Source organism: Leucoraja erinacea, chromosome 26, assembly GCF_028641065.1.
Source record: "Leucoraja erinacea ecotype New England chromosome 26, Leri_hhj_1, whole genome shotgun sequence".
Classification (NCBI taxonomy): Eukaryota; Metazoa; Chordata; class Chondrichthyes; order Rajiformes; family Rajidae; genus Leucoraja; species Leucoraja erinaceus.
In genome coordinates, this window is record NC_073402.1 from 3364110 (window position 1) to 3382847 (window position 18738).

Genomic DNA, 18738 nt, shown 5'->3' on the forward strand with positions numbered 1-18738 from the left:
CAGGGCCTTGAGGCCCCTATATTTGTTAGTTGCTGGGGGGGGCGCTGAGGTCAGGTTTAACCCCCTCGCAGTCACCTGGTCAGGAGCGCTGACCACGTAAAAGTACTTAGTTTCATCTACCGTCACCCCTCGCAGAGCAAACTGTGCCTCTGCCTGCTGGAACCAGATATCAGGCTCTTCAGTCCACAAAGTCGGGAGCTTCGATGCAACGGCGTTGTTTTCCATCACGATGCATGATGAATGTCGGGGTCACCACTTGCAGTGGCCTGGATGAGGTCAGGAACAGGCCAGACATCAGGCAGGTTCAGAAGTCGTTTAATGGATCATCGCAAACAACCAGAACGCCTGCGAGCAGGACCCGGGAAACCCCATGGGCAGTCCCTGTTCCTCAAGAGCTGAGGGGGATGACCCAAGGAGTGGCTTAACCCCCAAGGACCACCACAATACGCTTTATTCTGTATCAGTACACTGTGGACAGCTTGACTGTAATCAAGTACAGTCTTTTCATTAACTGGATAGCATGCAACAAAAAGCTTTTCACAGTACATCAGCACACGAGACAATACCAAACTAAATAATAAACTAAACTTAGGAGGTAAAAGTCAAACACTTAATCAGTTGCAAGAAGCTAATTATTAACTCATCAATTTTCAGAATTCCCATCTACAAACTGTAAAACATTAATGAAGCACATGGGACATTGATGGTGCTGGTCTGGCAGTTTTTCCAGACTATTGGGCATTACTCCGATAAATACAATAAAGTTTAGTTTGTCCTTTTGTAGATGAAACGCAAAAAACAATGGGTTTTTCCAGGGAACCATAAAACAAACTGCACAGGTTTTGCTTCAGATTCCAGTATCTGCAGTCCCTTGTGGTTCGGGTGAAACGATGCGATTAAAGTGAGTTTAATTTAGTTTAGTTTAGAGATACAGCACGGAAGCTGGCCTTTAGGCCCACTGAGTCCACGCTGACCAGCGATCCCCGCACACACTAACACTATCCTACACACCAGCGACAATTTACAATTATACCAAGCCAATTAACCTGCAAACCTGTACGTCTTTGGAATGTCGGAGGACGCGGAAAACCCACGCAGGTCACGGGGAGAATGTACAAACTCCATACAGACAGCACCTGTAGTCGGGATCGAACCCGGGTCTCCGGTGCTGCATTCGCTGTAAGGCAGCAACTCTACCGCTGCGCCAACGTGACCACAATGTAGAAAGGATTGGAACTCGGTGTGACCGGGTAATGAAAGGATTGGAACCCCACGGTGTGTAAATCGAGCACAGGAACTGGACCATGGTGCCTGACCATCATGATTCTAGAAAAAACATAATAGTGGATTATTGGCGTTCATCTATAATTGCAAAAGAAAAAACATATCTGAAAGTATGAGCAGTAGCTATTACACATCTTAATGGGAATGTGTGGAGAATGAAAATAGGATTGCTTTAAATGGATGCTTAATCCCAATAGTCATGTTTACATTCTCAATGACCATGACAGCTAGAATTTCAGTTGTATTGTTAAACGTTTCTGATTTTCTTTAATATGTTTCTTAATTAATTTAAAGTTTCTGATTAAAAACAAAAAAACAGAAAAATATACAGACACAAACATGCATGTGTGTGCACCACACAAACACAAACAAACATGTGTACACACACACACACAGACACGCACGCACGCACACACACATTCACACAAACACAAACACTCACTCACTCACACACAGACACGAAAACAGACACGAAAACACATTCACACACACACACACACCCACAGACACGCACACAGACACGAAAACACACTCACACACACACACACAGACACGCACACAGACACGGAAACACACACACACACACACTCACACTCACACATACTACTCACTCACATACTCACACCCAGACATGCACACACAGACATGCATACACTTACACACACTCTCACTCACACTCACACTCACACATACTCTCACACACACACACACACAAACACGCACTCACACACACACACACACACAGACTCACACTCACACACAGACACGCACACTCACACACAAGCACACTCACACACATAAGCGCACACACACACTCACATGCAGACACGCACACACACTCACACACACATAGTCACACATAGTCACACACAGCCAGACACACTCACACACTCACACACACACACGCACACACACACACACACACACAATGCACACACACACATACAATGCACACAGACCGTCTACAATACAGCTCTTGCCTTATCGGAGATCAGAGGTCGGAGATTGGTATTCTGGTAAGTTCATTGAATTGAAAAATTCAAATAAACTTTTTCAGACTTTAATTGCTTTTCTATTTTTTAGAACAGTAACAAAATAATATGTATTTTTTCAGGCAGATAAATTCTAACCTTTCAATGTGGTAGAAAGTTCCTATTCACTGGCATATATACTTATCCAAAGTATAATTTGATTTTTGACAGACAAAGTGTGATGCAGAATGCAATGGAGTTAAGATTGATTTTAGGTCCCATAATGCCACAAACCAAATATTTTTAAGACAAAAGATTCTCCAGTTAATTACAGTATTATAATTACATTCTCTCTATTACACATTCTTGCAGACTCTGTGGAATATTCAGCTTCCTGAGGCAAACAACGACTTACTCTGGACTGAAACATGACTAATTATCAAGGATACGCAATGTCCCAAGTGAACTGTAGACCTATTTAGTATTGATATGTACATTGGAATCAGTGAGAGTTATTTAGTGAATTACTTAGTAGCTCCCATTTGATTTGAAAATAATGGTGGAGTTATCACCGATCACACTTGGTTACATACATTTAGAGAGCAGTTCTGCACATTTAAGCACAAATATTTGTAAGGTGTAGCCTGCATTGCCCATCCATGTGTTGTACATGCATGGCACTTTGCCATCTGGCTCCCTGTACAAATACGTCAAATTGCATTAAGTTTTTGTATTGGCATCATAGCTATTATGGACTATATGACAACACAATGCTGGACCTGCCTATTCTTGCTCACCAAAGATAGACACAAAATGCTGGAGTATCTCAGTGCCTCTGGAGAAAAGGAATAGATGAAGTATCAGGTCATAAAGGATCTCAATCCGAAACGTCACTTGTTCCTTTTCTCCAGAGACACTGTCTGACCCGCTGAGTTGCTCCAGCATTTAGTGTCTACTAGACAAAGTGGGACCCATTGGGTCCCATTGTCACACATGAGGCCTGGTCCCCCAACTCAATATTCCACCACACTCACCCAATGAAGATACCTCCACGAAAAACGGAAGTAGGGGAATGGTGGCGAAACCGTTAGGTGCGATAGCACTTCCCGTTTGCCGCGGTGAGGAGGCACAATGGAGGAGGCAGAACACTCCTTCCGCACTGGTCCGAGGACACGTCCCCACCCATGCGGCGATCCCATGCGAAAACGCAATGAATCGTGCCGCGGCCGAAGGAGCTCCCAATTGCATTAACACAGCTGACAGGTTCCTGTTGTAATGCCCCTGATCCTCTCTCCTCCCCTCACCACCCCCAACTCTGTCGCTTGCCCTTCCCCCCCCCCCCCCCCCCCCCCCTTCGTCTCAACCCCCCACCCATCAACCCCCCACCCATCCATTCTTAGAGGCACTCCGGCGGTGCAGCCATTCCGCCTATTGGGTTCCCATTGTCAAGAGACAAGAATGTTTTATTGTCATATGTCCCAGATGGAACAATTAAATTCTTATTTGCAGCAGCACAACAGAATATATAATCATAATAAATAATATAACAAAAACTCAGGAAAAAAAGAACAAACAATAACAGGGCAATTATAATAATAATAATTATTATAATAATAGTCTATTGTATTTCAGAGCTTATGAGGTTGTTGTGTTTAATAGCCTGATGGCTGTAGGGAAGAAGCTGTTCCTGAACCTGGACATTACAGTTCTCAGGCTCCTGTACATTTTTCCCGATGGCAGTGGTGAGATGAGTATGTGTGGACAAGATGGTGTGGGTCTTTGGTGATGTTGACTGCCTTTTTGAGTCAGCAACTACGATAAATCTCTTCGATGGTAGGGAGGTCAGAGCCGGTGATGGCCTGGAATACACGCCCAGGAATTTGAAGTTTTTGACTCGTCCCATTGATGTAAACAGGATTGTGGGTCCTCAACCTTCCTCTTCCAAAGTCCACAATCAGTTCTTTTGTTTTGCTGATATAGTGAGCCAGGTTGTTGTGCTGGCAGCATATGGTCATTGTGACATAGAACACGCAGGTATTACTGCGCCGGCGCAGCTGATGGGCACGGCAGCAGACTGGAGCTCTGGCAACAACAGCTTTGTCTGCTGGACTGGAGGGTGGCAGCTTTGTCCGCCCCGGGCCGCGGAGTTTGAATCGGCCCGTTTGCGGAGCTTGGATTTGGCCGCGGGACTTACCATCACCGGGGGGGGGGCAACATCGAAAGCCTGGATCGCCTCAACGCAGAGGGAGAAAAAGCAAGAAAAGATAAGACTTTAAGACTTTTTGCCTTCCATCACAGTGAGGAGGTGCCTGGAGATTCACTGTGATGGATGTTTGTGTTAAACTGTGTTCATTGTGTGTTCTGTTACTTTATTTTCTGTATGACTGCAAGGTACCCAATTGCGTTAAAACTAAAAGTTTGAATGACAATAATGGAAACTGAAAAGGGATTTATTAAAATGTGAATACCTCTTAAAATACAACAACAATTTAAACGTTAAAGATGAGATTTATTAGGTTCAGTTCTTTCTTGTTGCGTCTCTTGTTGCATTCTGCTGCTCACTGCGTTTCGATGTCTCTTTGCTGTAGATGGAAAAAAAAGACACACAATTTTAATACATTATTGAGTTGTCAAACTTTAACGAAGAAAATCTGAGAATTGACCTCAGAAGTCATCGTTCAACCAAGCACGCGTTTATTGACAACATTCTTGGTTGATGTTCCATCCTTCAGGAAAACTGACATTTTCCTTCACCTTTCCTCGGCTAAGAGCCACATATAGTTGTCCATGCTGAAATACTGGTTTCTCGGGGTATATCAACACTTTCTCAATGGTTTGTCCTTGCGCTTTATGGATCGTCATAGCAAAACTTGACTGAATAGGGAATTGGCTCTGCTGAAGAGGAATGTCTTTGCCTTCTGTCAAATTGAGCATTATACTAGGAATGAGAACAATGTCATCTTTGAAGGCTCCCATGTTGATTCTTGCAACGATCAGATGATTGTGTAGTTCTTCCACAATCATCCTCGTTCCATTGCATACCTTTGGGGGTTCCAAGTTTCTCATTAACATGATCGGAGATCCTTTTTTCAACTCCAATTTGTGTCGTGGTAAACCAGGGAGTTCGAGTGAATCGAGGAATTCTGTTGAGAAGCATTAGTTCCCTCAGTGACAGCATTAAAAGACAAGTTCTCCTTAATGAATCCAGGGAAGCGTCTGATACGTGGAGAATTGATGCTTCTCATCGTATCGTTGTGTGCAACCAAGATACAATTGTCGGAGAATAATTCTACAGGATTGTCAAATGCGAGATAGATGAAATCAATACAATCCTCCAGTGTTTTTGCTGATAGAACCATGTCTTCTGGCATTACAATTTCATCGTCTTCATTCTTTAAAATCTCGTCTTCTCCACTTTCAACAAAAATTGAGAATAGTCGCCTTCTCCCTCTCTCAATCACATATTCGTCTGCAATTGAAACTAGGTGAAGAGTGTCTACAAGTAGGATTTCTTTATGCAGGAATTTTCAAAATCAGCATAAATTTCCCTTTTCACTACAAGAAGGAGTTGTCAAAAATCATCACAACAAATAGTAAGAATGCCGCAAAAAGGCTTAGTGTTGGTGCAGACATCTTGAAGAGTTCTGTCCATCACTTCAAAGCTCTCTCTCCTAATCAATGGATATTCATCCGAAACGACGAGTTTCACTTGCCTCATCAAACGTGCTGTGTTAGAATTCTTCGCAACGTTGCAGAATGTATCCTCGGTCACTTGGATGGGTATCTTGAATCTAGAATATGTAGTTCTTCCACCAGGCATTAATTTAGCATGCTACAGCAATAGCCACATCACCTTGAACTCTAACATTGGAGAGGATCAAATTGGTGATAAATGTTTTTCCCGTTCCTCCTGGTGAAAGAATGAAAAACATTGAAGGAAGCTTCCTTTTCAAGCAGTTGCACACCTGGTCATATACTGCTCTGTACTCAGCATTCAGCAGAGGCTCATTCTCCTGGAATTGGGGCTCAACACCTCCCTGTGTGCCTGGGTCCTGGACTTTCTCACCGCCAGGCCCCAGGTAGTCAAGATGGGAGGGAATACATCGGAGTCCCTCACCCTGAGCACAGGATCGCCCCAGGGTTGCGTCCTCAGCCCCCTATTGTACTCCCTGTACACACATGACTGTGTGGCTAGGTTCAGCTCCAATTCAATAATTACGTTTGCTGATGACACTGTGGTGGTGGGCCTGATCTCAGACAACGATGAGAAGGCCTACCGGGAGGAGGTGGCTGATCTAGCACTCTGGTGCCAGGATAACAGCCTCCTCTTGAATATCAAAAAAACAAAGGAGCTGATCATGGACTTTAGGAGGGCACATCATCCGAGGCCGTACACTCCATTGAGGATAAATGGGGATCCTGTGGATAGGGTGAACTGTTTTAAATATCTGGGAGTCCACATCTCTGAGGATATGACATGGGCATCACACGCCTCAGCACTCGTGAGTAAGGCAAGGCAGCGCCTTTACCACCTCAGGCAATTGAGGAAATTCAGAGTGTCTCCGAGGATCCTCCAGTGCTTCTACGCAGCGGCGGTGGAAAGCATCTTGTCCGGGAACATTACCATCTCGTTTGGGAATTGCTCTGCCAAGGACAAGAAGGCTCTGCAGAGAGTAGTGCGTTCGGCCGAACGCACTATTGGAACTTCACTCACCCCCCTGCAGGAACTATACAACAGGAGGTGCAACTCCAGAGCAAATAAAATCATGGGAGACCCCTTCCACCCCTGCAATGGACTGTTCCAGCTGCTACGGTCAGGCAAACACCTCCGTTATCATGCGGTGAGAACAGAGAGGTTGAGAAGGAGTTTCTTCCCAGAGGCAATTTGGACTGTAAACGCCTATCTCACCAGGGACTAACTCTACTGAACGTTTTTCCTTCCATTATTTATTATGTAAAAGAATATGTGTGTTATGATTGTGTTTATAATTTGTTTGGTTGTTTTGTTGTTTGTCTTTTGCACAAAAGTCCGCGAGCATTGCCACTTTCATTTCACTGCATATCTCGTATGTGTATGTGACAAATAAACTTGACTTGACTTGACTTGACTTGACTCAACTTGACTTGACTTGACTCAACAAATTGCTGTTGTTCGGTTCTATTGTATTGCAATACCGGTGACAATTCTGGATTGTTATCATCAAGGTGCATCCTTCCATTTCTTGGTCGTGGCAAATGAAAGCATTGCATTGTTTTGTTGTCATTCTCAAGCTAGTCTTGAATATACAACAGAGCCTGATCATGATGCTTCTCGTCGATCATGATGTTAGGATCACACATTGTTCTCTGTTCTTTGTACTTGAAGCAGGGGCTGTCGAAGGGGGGGGGAGGGGGGGGGGGGGGGGGGGGGGAGTGTTCCGAGCATCCTGCAGCTGGGGCAGGGGGACGGCTTGAGGTGGGGCCGTCGGGGGGGAGGGGGACATCCTGTAGCCAGGGGAGGAGGGCGATTGTCCTGCAGCTGGGGGATGTAAGCAGGCGGGAGCTGTCGGGGGTGGGGGTGAATGTCCTCCAGGTGGGGGAGAGGGACGGCTTCATGCGGGGGCTGTCAGTGGAGGGGGGGGGGGGGGGGGGTTGACATATACCCGGGGGAGGGGGATGGCTTCAGTTGGGGCTGTCAGGGCCAGTGGCTGTGGTGGGGGTGGGAGCGAGCACTACCATGTCCTACCACTGCTGTGGCCAAATGCTACCGCTGCCGTAGCCTGCTGCTGCCTGTGGCTGGCATGACCTACTGCTGCCATGGCCAACCGCTGTTGCCGTGGCCTGCCAATGCCGCTCCCCACCGGCATCAGGAGGGGGCTGGTGGGGAGTATCCTGCTGTTGGGGACAGGGTTGGCTTCAGGCGGGGGCTGTCGGGAGTGTCCTATAGCAGGAGGAGTGAGTTGACTTCAGGCGGGAGTCGGTGGGGTGAGCATCCTTCAGCCGTGAGTAGGGGAGGGCTTCAGGTGGGAGCCAGAGTGGGGGCTTTCTGGAAGGCTAGTACAGCTGTTGCGGGCGAAAGGGACTGGTTTCCGGAGGGCTAGTATGGACATGGTGAGCCAAATACTTAGGCTAGTCCTGCAGCTGGGGATGGGAGGGAGACTGCTTCAGGTGGGGGCCAGCGGGAGCATTCTGTAGCCAGAGAAGGGGGATGGCTTCAGGAAGGGGCTGGTGGGCGGGGGCCGGAGGGGAGGGGAATGGCCTCAGGCAGCAGCCGGTGGGGGGAGGGGGGGTGAAGTGTTGCCGTGGCCTACCACTGGGGAGATGTGTGAGGGGAGGGGTGGGGGCGTGTGGGAGGGAGGAGGTGTGTGGGTGGGGGTTGTGTGCCCTGCCAAAGCCCGACCCCGCCAGCACACGGCTCCCTCAATCCCCCCACTCACATTCCTCACTTCTCCAGGATCTCAAGGTTGCAGCAGTCGGCCTCGCAGTTGACAGGCTCCAGGCTGCTCCGCACAGCACTCCGGGCTCCCCGACTCCACACCGCATCCGGGTTCCCTTGCTCTGGGTGGCCTCAGGGCTCAATGACTCCGGGCAGCCTCGGGGCTCACTGACTCAGAGCGGCCTCGGGTGGGCGACTTCGGTACAGCTTCTGGCCGATTTTGGATGCTTTCTGGACTCACGGATTCAGACCGGCCTTCGGCACTTTATTCTCCTCGCCCCAGCAACTGACAGGAGAGAAGACCAATCTGCTGATCTTATGATTTTTAAACCATCATAACTTTTGTAATATTCCATCGACTGGAACAAAACCTGGTGCACTTGGAGCACATGAGAACGGTGAGTATGGTGGTGCACAATCGTAGTGCTATCGGGTACCGTTATTGTGCAAATGTATAAAAACTAATCAAACCGGAAGAGGACAAATGAAGTGCAGAATGTATACGTAAACTATGTATAATTTATGTTTTTGAGCATTGGCTGAATCTATGTGTCTGTGCTCCTGCTGCAAGCATAATCAAGGACCAGTCTCCAACCAGACACTCCCTCTTCTCCCCTCTCCCATCAGTCAAGACGTACAGAAATGTGAAAACACACGGTTCTAGATTTAGGGGCAGTTTCTCCTCAGCTGTTATCGGGTAACTAAACTGTCATTGGAGACCTTCAAACTATCTTTGATTGGACTTTATTTTGCACTAAATGTTATACCCTTATCCTGCATCTGTACACTGTGGACGGTGTTGATTGTAATCTATATAACTAAAAGTCTGATCTTGACCACTTCCTGTTGTTCTGTATATTGATTTTAGAAAAAAACGCTGCCACCTACGGCTGTGATTTTTTTCCATCTTAGAGTCCCCCACCGCTGTGCAGGACAAGGGGATTTGTTCCCATTGATGAAAAATAAAAGAGTTATTAGTGTTTAAAAATGTTGAGCTTCTCTCTCCTGAAGGCCACGCCCCTTCCGGAGGGACTATAAAACCCAGAGGTGGTGAGTTCCTCAGTCAGTCTCTGCAAGATGGGGGAGTGAGAGGGTCACGCCTCTCAGTCTGAGTTGTGAATAACATTGAACACATATCTACTAAACTGTGAGTGGTTTTACTGACCTGTCAGTGCCCTTAATGTGGTTTGAAAATATAGTTTGGAAATGCTAAAGCTGTGTTGTCTTTGGTTTGGAAATGCTAAAGCTGTGTTGCGTTTGGTTTGGAAATGCTAAAGCTGTGTTGTCTTTGGTTTGGAAATGCTAAAGCAGTGTTGCCTTTAGTTTGTAAATGCTAAAGCTTGTGTTGCCTTTGGTTTGGAAATGCTAAAGCTGCCTTGCCTAATTAAAGTTGCCTTGCCTAATTAAAGTTGCCTTGCCGAATTAAGGTTGCCTTGCAGAATTAAGGTTGCCTTGCCTAATTAATGTTGCCGTGCCAAATTAAAGTCGCCGTACCTAATTCAAGTTGCCTTACCTAATTAAATTTGACTTGCCTAATTAAAGTTGACTTGCCTTCTATATAATTAAAAGTCTAATCTTGACCATTTCCTGTTTGCGTTGTATATTGATTTTAGAAATAAACGCTACCAGGTACGGCTGTGATTTTTGGCCATCATACTGAGAGCCCCCCTCTGCTCATCAGGTGCCGAGGATTTTTCCCATCGATGAAAAATAAAAGAGTTATTAGTGTTTAATAAATGTTGAAATTCTCTCTCCTGTCATTCATGCCATGAAGGCCACGCCCCTTCTGGTGGGAGGGGGAGGGATTATGAAACCCAGAAGTGTAGGTGTGGCTCAGTCTCTGCAAGATGGAGCAGGAAGAGGTCACGACTCGCTGTCTTTAGTGGCCTTGCACCCTGCTTGAAATGATATGAAACTGCACTTGAATTTGGTGGCCTTGCACCCCGCTTGAAATAGAATTTCAAGGAATAGCCATGAGTCAACTGCCATCCCACCAGCCGTGAGTTGGTGAGCTGCCAGCACAACAACCTTGAGTGACTGAGCCGCCAGCCCAAGAATCCATTCTGCCCACAATGTCCATACTAGCCCTCTGGAAACCAGTCCCTTCAGCCCAAAACACCCATACTAGCGCTCCAGAAAGCCCCCCCACTGGCAACCAATATTGGAATTGGTGGAGAGGTGGAATATTGCATTGGGGAACAAGCCCTCCCGTGTGATGCTAGGACACAATGGGTCGCAATTAGTCTAGTCATATATAGTCTTTCTGCTGACTAGATAGCACAGAACAAAAAGCTTTCACTGTACGTTGGTGTGACAATAATAAACTGAACTAAATTGTTTTCATTGCACCACTACTTCACTGCACTAGTGCATAAAACAATACACTCAACTTTACTGGAATGAACAAGGTAAGTCTTAATAATTCAATGATTCAGTGATATTTTATTGCCACACGTACCTTGGTACAGTGATATTATGTGTTTGTGCATGCTATACATAAAGTACTCAAAAGAGTCGCCATGTTTCTGGTGTCGACAATGTAATAAAAGTACTCACTTGAATCATGTTGGTTTGTCTTCGTTCTTGGCATTCTATTCTCCCCCCCCCCCCTCCTCCCCCCCCCCCCCCCCACTGCCCCCCCCCCCACTGCACTTCCTCCTTGTTCATCAATGATCTGGATGATGGTATGGTAAATTGGATTAGTAAGTATGCAGATGATACTAAGATAGGTGGTGTTGTAGATAATGAAGTAGATTTTCAAAGTCTACAGAGAGATTTAGGCCAGTTGGAAAAGTGGGCTGAAAGATGGCAGATGGAGTTTAATGCTGATAATTGTGAGGTGCTACATCTTGGCAGGACAAAACAAAATAGGACGTACATGGTAAATGGTAGGGAATTGAAGAATGCAGTTCAACAGAGGGATCTAGGAATAACTGTGCACAGTTCCCTGAAGGTGGAATCTCATGTAGATAGGGTGGTAAAGAAAGCTTTTGGTGTGCTGGCCTTTATAAATCAGAGCATTGAGTATAGAAGTTGGGATGTAATGTTAAAATTGTACAAGGCATTGGTGAGGCCAATTCTGGACTATGGTGTACAATTTTGGTTGCCTTATTATAGGAAGGATGTCAACAAAATAGAGAGTACAGAGGAGATTTACTAGAATGTTGCCTGGGTTTCAGCAACTAAGTTACAGAGAAAGGTTGAACAAGTTAGGTCTTTATTCTTTGGAGCGCAGAAGGTAAGGGGGGACTTGATAAAGGTTTTTAAAATGATGAGAGGGATAGACAGAGTTGACGTGGATAAGCTTTGCCCACTGAGAGTAGGGAAGATTCAAACAGGAGAACATGACTTGAGAATGAAGGGACAGAAGTTTAGGGGTAACATGAGGGGGAACGTCTTTTTTACTCAGAGAGTGGTGTGGAGGAGTCTGAGAACTGCAGTACACTAGATTAGCTTCAAGTGCAGCAAATTGTTGCCTCACCTGAAAGACTGTTTGGGTGCCAGGAGGGTGGGAATCAGGAGTTTTCGCCACAGAAGGTTTTATTGGCTATTTAAAGGGATTAATGTGGCCCTTGTGGCTAAAGGGATCGGGGGGTATGGAGAGAAGGCAGGTACAGGATACTGATATGATCACGGGAAAGGGCCGAATGGTGGTAGGGTTATGGTTCTATGAGTGCAGGAGTGGTATGGGACTAGGGGGTGGAGGCAGGTTCGATACATTTAAAAATAAATTGTGTTATATGGACGGGAAAGGAATGGAGGGTTATGGTCTGAGTACATGTAGATGGGACTAGGGGAGAATAAGTGTTCGGCACGGACTAGAAGGGCCGAGATGGCCTGGTTCCGTGCTGTAATTGTTATATGGTTATATGGTTATATGGTTATATAGACGGGAAAGGAATGGAGGGTTATGGTTTGAGTGCAGGTAGATGGGACTAGGGGACAATACGTGTTCGGCACGGTCTAGAAGGGCCGAGATGGCCTGGTTCCGTGCTGTAATTGTTATATGGTTATATGGTTATATGGTTCGGTGTGTGTGTGTGTCCACAAGCCACCAATGTCGCATTGAGAATTAAATTTCATAAATATAGAAAGGCATTTCTCCAACGTAGTTATTATTGAAGTTTTTTCTTCAAATATCTAAGAGCAAATGATTGTTTTGTTTAGTTTAGAGATACAGCGCGGAAACAGGCCCTCCAGCGCACCGTATCCACACCGACCAGTGATCCACGCACAGTAACACTATCCTGCACGCACTAGGGATAATTTACATTTATACCAATCTAATCCACCTGTAAACCTGTACGTCTTTTGAGTATGAGAGGAAACCAGAGCACCTGGAGAAAACTCATGTAAATCGTGTGGGGAATGTACAAACACTGCACAGACAGCACCTGTAGTCAGGATCAAACCCGGATCTCTAGTGCTGCTAGGCAGCAACTCTACCACTGCGTCACCATGCCGCCCCATTTGTGCTTTTGTGTTTCTTATGTCTATTAATCCAATTGTTATTTTTTTCTGTATTTTCCTTTCTGTGCCCTAGTTAACACTAAATCCTGGATAGAATCTTTTACGCTATTTATTGGCCACTCCTAATAGCCCTTGAGAAGGTGATGATGAGCCACCTTCCTGAACGATGCAATGTCTCTGTAGACATTTATACTCCTGCCACACAGGTCCAGCAAATTAAGGTTTGATCCTTACTTTGCGTGTCCTCTGTGTAGAGATTGCAGGTTCTCCCTGTGGCCATCTTAAAGTCATAGAGTCATACGGTGTGGAAACAGGCCCTTCGGCCCAACTTGCCCACACCAATTAAATGCCCTATCTACATTAGTCCTCTCCTGCCTGCGTTGAGCCCACATCTCTCTAGTCATGGAGTCATAGAAAATAGGTGCAGGAGGAGGCCATTTGGCCCTTCAAGCCAGCACCACCATTCATTGTGATCATGGTTGATCATCCACAATCAGTAACCCGTGCCTGCTTTCTCCCCATATCCCTTGAGCTCCTAGAGCTCTATCTCTCTCTTTTAAATTCATCCAGTGAATTGGCCTCCACTGCCTTCTGTGGCAGAGAATTCTACAAATTCACAACTCTCTGGATGAAAATGTTTTTTTCTCATCTCAGTTTTAATTGAGTGTGTGAGTGTGTGTTCCCTTTTTTCTTAGACTATGGCTCCTGGTTCTGGACTCCCCCAACATTGGGGAACATTTTTCCTGCATCTAGCTTGTCCAGTTCTTTTATAATTTCATACGTTTCTATAAGATCACCTTTCATCATTCTAAATTCCAGTGAATACAAGCCCAGTCTTTCCAATCTTTCCTCATATGATAGTCCCGCCATCCCGGGGATTAACATTGTGAACCTACGCTGCACTGGCTCAATAGCAAGGATGTCCTTCCTCCTTAGGAGACGAAAACTGCACACAACATGCCAGATGTGGTCTCACCAGGGCCCTGTACAACTGCAGAAGGACCTATTTACTTCTATACTCAAATCCTCTCGTAATGAAGGCCAACTTTATTAGCTGACTTCACTGCCTGCTGCACCTGCACGTTTACTTTCAGTGACTGTTGTACAAGGACACCCAGGTCACGTTGCATGTCCCGTTTTCCTAATCTGACACCATTGAGATAATAATCTCAAATCCTGATCTATCCAGGGACCTGTCTAAAAGTTTCTTAAACGTTGCGATAACACCTGGCTCAACGACCTCCTCTGGCAGATCCTTCCATACACTTACCTGCCTTTGCATGAAAAGTTACCCGTCAGATTCCTACCAAATTTTCCCCCCTCACCTTAAACTTATGTCCTCTGGTTCTTGATTCACCTACTATGGTAAGAGACTCTGTACGTTTACCCAATCTATTCCTCTCATAATTTGACACTTGCAAGGATCTTGGTTTCCCTCGGGTGCTCACATCCCACACGCATGCCAGTGGGCTGATGGCTTTGAGAATATGTATAGTATATATACACCTGCGCAGGTGGGAAAGAAGAGAATCAATGGGAGATGACAGTCATGCAAGAGAAAATACAGAGAAGCGGGGAAGAGGGAAAACAGGACTGATGGAAATGCTCCAAAGGGCTGCTCTGTAATGGCCTTCTTCTGCATCATAAGGAAACATTAGAAATATGGAATATTCTTCTATTCAACAGCTTGTAGCAAAAAGCTGATGCAGAGATGCCAATATATTTTTTTAAAAGTATAGTCTGCATCTCACGGATGCTTGTGTGTTCCCATCTATGTATTTCCTTGTCCTTCTCGGTGGTACAGTTAACCAGCCTGGGCAAGGCCTGTCCCAGGTCACCAGTAGATGGTGCACACTGTGGTGGGCCCGATCATCAACAATGATGAGAGAGTGCGCAAGGCGCCAGGACAACTACCTCTCCCTCCATGTTAATTAGGATGAAGGAGCTCACTATCGACTTCAGGAACTGCGGTGGAACATATGCCCCAATCAGCGACAATGGTGCCGAAGTGGAAATGGTTGACCGTTCCAAGTTCATTGGTGTTAATTCAATCAATTCAAACGGTAGGCGGCGCGACTCTCGTCAGCAGCGGCCTCTGCAGCCCGTCGGCGTTTTTATTACTTTTTGGCTATGTTTTTATGTAGATTTTGTTATTTTTTGTTGGGGTGTGTGTGTGGGGGGTGGGGGGGGGGGGGGGGAGGGGGGGGTAACTTTTAAATCTCTCCCTGCATGGGAGACACGACCTTTTCTTTGTCGGGTCTCCGTTGTCGCTGGGGCTGCAACGGTGAGCGGCCTCCAACAGGAAGACCGGGGGCTCTGGTGCCGACTACTCACCTCACCATCGCGGAGCTGGGCGAGTCCGGAGCGGGTGGAGCGGTGGTGGAGCGCTGCTGGCTTGCAATAGCCGCCCGACCTCCGGAGATTCGGAGGGGGGGGGGAGTGCAGTGGAGAGATTTTTTTATGTACATTATGGATGTTTATGTCTTGGGTGTCTTGGGTTTTTGTTTGTAATGTATGGCTGCAGAAACGGCATTTCGTTTGGACCGCAAGGAGTCCAAATGAGAAATAAATTGAATCCTGAATCTTGATCTTGAATCTTGAATCTTGACTCTTAATATTAACCAACGATCTGTCATAAACCAACAACATTGAAGCGGCAGCCAGGAAGGCACACCAATGCCTCCCCTTCCTTAGGAGAATAAAGAAATTTAACGTGTATCCAATGACTCTCATAAATTCTACCGATGCGCCATAAAAAGCATACTTTTGGGTGCATCACTACTTGGCTTGGGAACAGCGCTGCCCAAGACTGCAAGAAATGAACTAAAAAATGTCTACATGGTTTGGATTTTTACATCTTTGACATCAAATTCCAGCATTGTCAAAGATTTATGAACCAGGATGCAGAAATGTATTCAGGAACAACACCCCATATTCTGCCTGCATAGTCCACAATCCAATGGCATAAACGCTAAATGTTTTACTTTCAGGTAACATTTACCTCCTGTGTTCCTCTTCCTCTATCTTCTGATCCACCTGTGGTCCTCTTTGTCTCCTCTCCCATACGAACCCTCTCCAGAACCTCATCACCTATTTTACTCCCCATCCGCCGACCATCCACATATTTCCCCTACTTTATCCCCTCCCCATCTGCCCTGCACCTCCCCTACTGGTTCCCATTACCACCTTCCTTACACATTAGATACCAACACGGACAACCTCCGTATGCCGGCTCATCGCCCTCCAGCCATTATCTCCACTTTCAACCTCCCATCCCCTCATCTGCCTCTTTATTTTCCCTCCTTCCTTAGACCCCCCCCCTGTCCCTCTCCTCACCCTGTCCACCATTGTTCCCCGGGGGTTGCCTTCTGCAGCCGACCTCGAAGGCACGGTAGACCAGACCCCGGTTCCCTCTCCACTCCTATTGTCCTTGCTCCTCACCTGTTATACAGTACTGCTTAAATACAGTACAGTTTCTTCTCTCCAGAGAAGCTGCCTATCCCGCAGAGTTACTCCAGCATTTTGTGTCTATCTTCGATGTAAACCAACATCTGCAGTTCCTTCCTACACATGCTGTACTGCGTATCTCCTCTCTCCACCCTCAATCTTGAAATGTGGACAATTCCTCCTTCCTTCCACCTCAACCCACTACCCATCTCCCCCAACAGATGCTGCTTGACCTTCCAGCAACTTGTTTTTTGCTCCAGATTCCAGCATCTGCAACTGCAGTCATTAAGTATTTACTTGACTAAAACAAGAGAAAGATCCACAGCATTTAAAATGCTTATATGTTTTGCCATATGCATATATATCAGCTGCTTGTCTTATCTGTCCGAACCACCATTATATCACTCTCACACTTCAATAATCTAGATTTATTATTATTATTGGATATATTGGATGCTGTGTTAAATCATCCAAATATTGTCAAGGATTCAATGATACTTCATTGTCACTCGTGCCTCGTGAAATGCTTTGTTTTGCATACAACCTGGTAAAAGCAAATCCCACCTTGGCAGTACCCGAATGTCACTACGTTTTTTGCCGCCGACAAAGTTATAATAAAGTTCACCAAACGGTCTTATCTATTGTCTGTTGCCGCATGTGGCAACAGACAGGTCCCTGCTGGGTCCCCCCCCACTATTCTCTCTGATGGCCCCCCTCACTCACTGACGGCCCCCCCTCATTCTCGCGATGGGGGGGTCCTATCAACGTCCACTGTGGGCGAGCCAAGCTTACCTACTAGAGGGTCCTGCTCACCTCTGTATATAAAACCAGCAAATATTTAATAGCTGCACTTATCACAAGGTTTCCTGTACAAAACTTCCTGCATCTATTTAAGGAGTGTTACTGACCACTGATGCAAAATATTACAGTGGATTTACAATGATGACTTGCTTGATCAGTGTCTCCATGTAATCACAGCAACAGCATACTAATCACACTGACCTTGAAAGAGATGATGAAATTCATCGATATCCATCCCTCTCTGCTCTTCCATTGGGACATGCTGTGGAAAACAGAAAATCATACCACAGAATCAGCTGCAGTTCTCTTGCGCATTAACAACACAAGTTTGATTCAATGCAGGATCCACCTCATTGTCAATTCAGTCAAAACTATGTTTTGAAAAGTCACTTTTAAGCTGGAAAGTTTTCTTTTTTCAAGTTGGAGTTTAGTTACAGTGTGGAAATAGGCCATTCGGCCCACCTAACAGCGATGACCCATAGACTAGTTCTACCGTACACATTAGGGACGATTTACAGTGGCCAATTAACTTACAGATCTGCACATATTTGGAGTGTGGGAGGAAACCGGAGCACCCAGAGAAAACTCACGCGGTCACAGGGAGAACGTACAAACTCCATACAGACAGCATCAGTAGTTATGATCAAACCCAGGTCTTTGTCTCTGTAAGGCAGCAACTCAACTGCTGCGCCACTGTGCCACCTGTAATTGAGGATAGTACTAGACTTTTGAAGTCACAAAGAACATTGGCTTCAATAAACAAAGCCTTCAGCATCTCTCTCCTTACATTCCTGGCCTTACAATAATTCTTCAGAAGGAAATACAATGCGTCTCATTTTCAAATAAAAACCAAAATAATCACACTGAACAATTAAAAACTCACATTAAAGTTAGTCATGGCACTATGAATGAGCGTGTGTGCAGAAGAAGTAGGTAGTTTAAGGGCAGCACGGTGGCGCAGTGGTAGAGTTGCTGCCATACAGTGCCAGGGACCCGGATTCGATCTAGACTACGCGTGCTGTCTGTACAGTTTGTACGTTCTCCCCGTGATCGCATGGGTTTCCTCTGGGTGCTCCAGTTTCCTCCTTCACCATAAAGACAGACAGGTTTGTAGGTTAATTGAATTGGTATTGTTGTAAATTGTCCCTGATCGGCGCGGACACGGTGGGCCAATGGGCTGTCTTCAAAAAAAGGTATTAACTCAAACCACACACAAAATGACTTTCCAAATCAATTTGGCCACTGTTGGTATTGTTAAGGAGCTGCAGACATATGAACAAATGAAAATGAACAATCAGGAAAATTGATCGTTGAAGCATTCATCACCTCATAATATTAAAAAAGCATAAT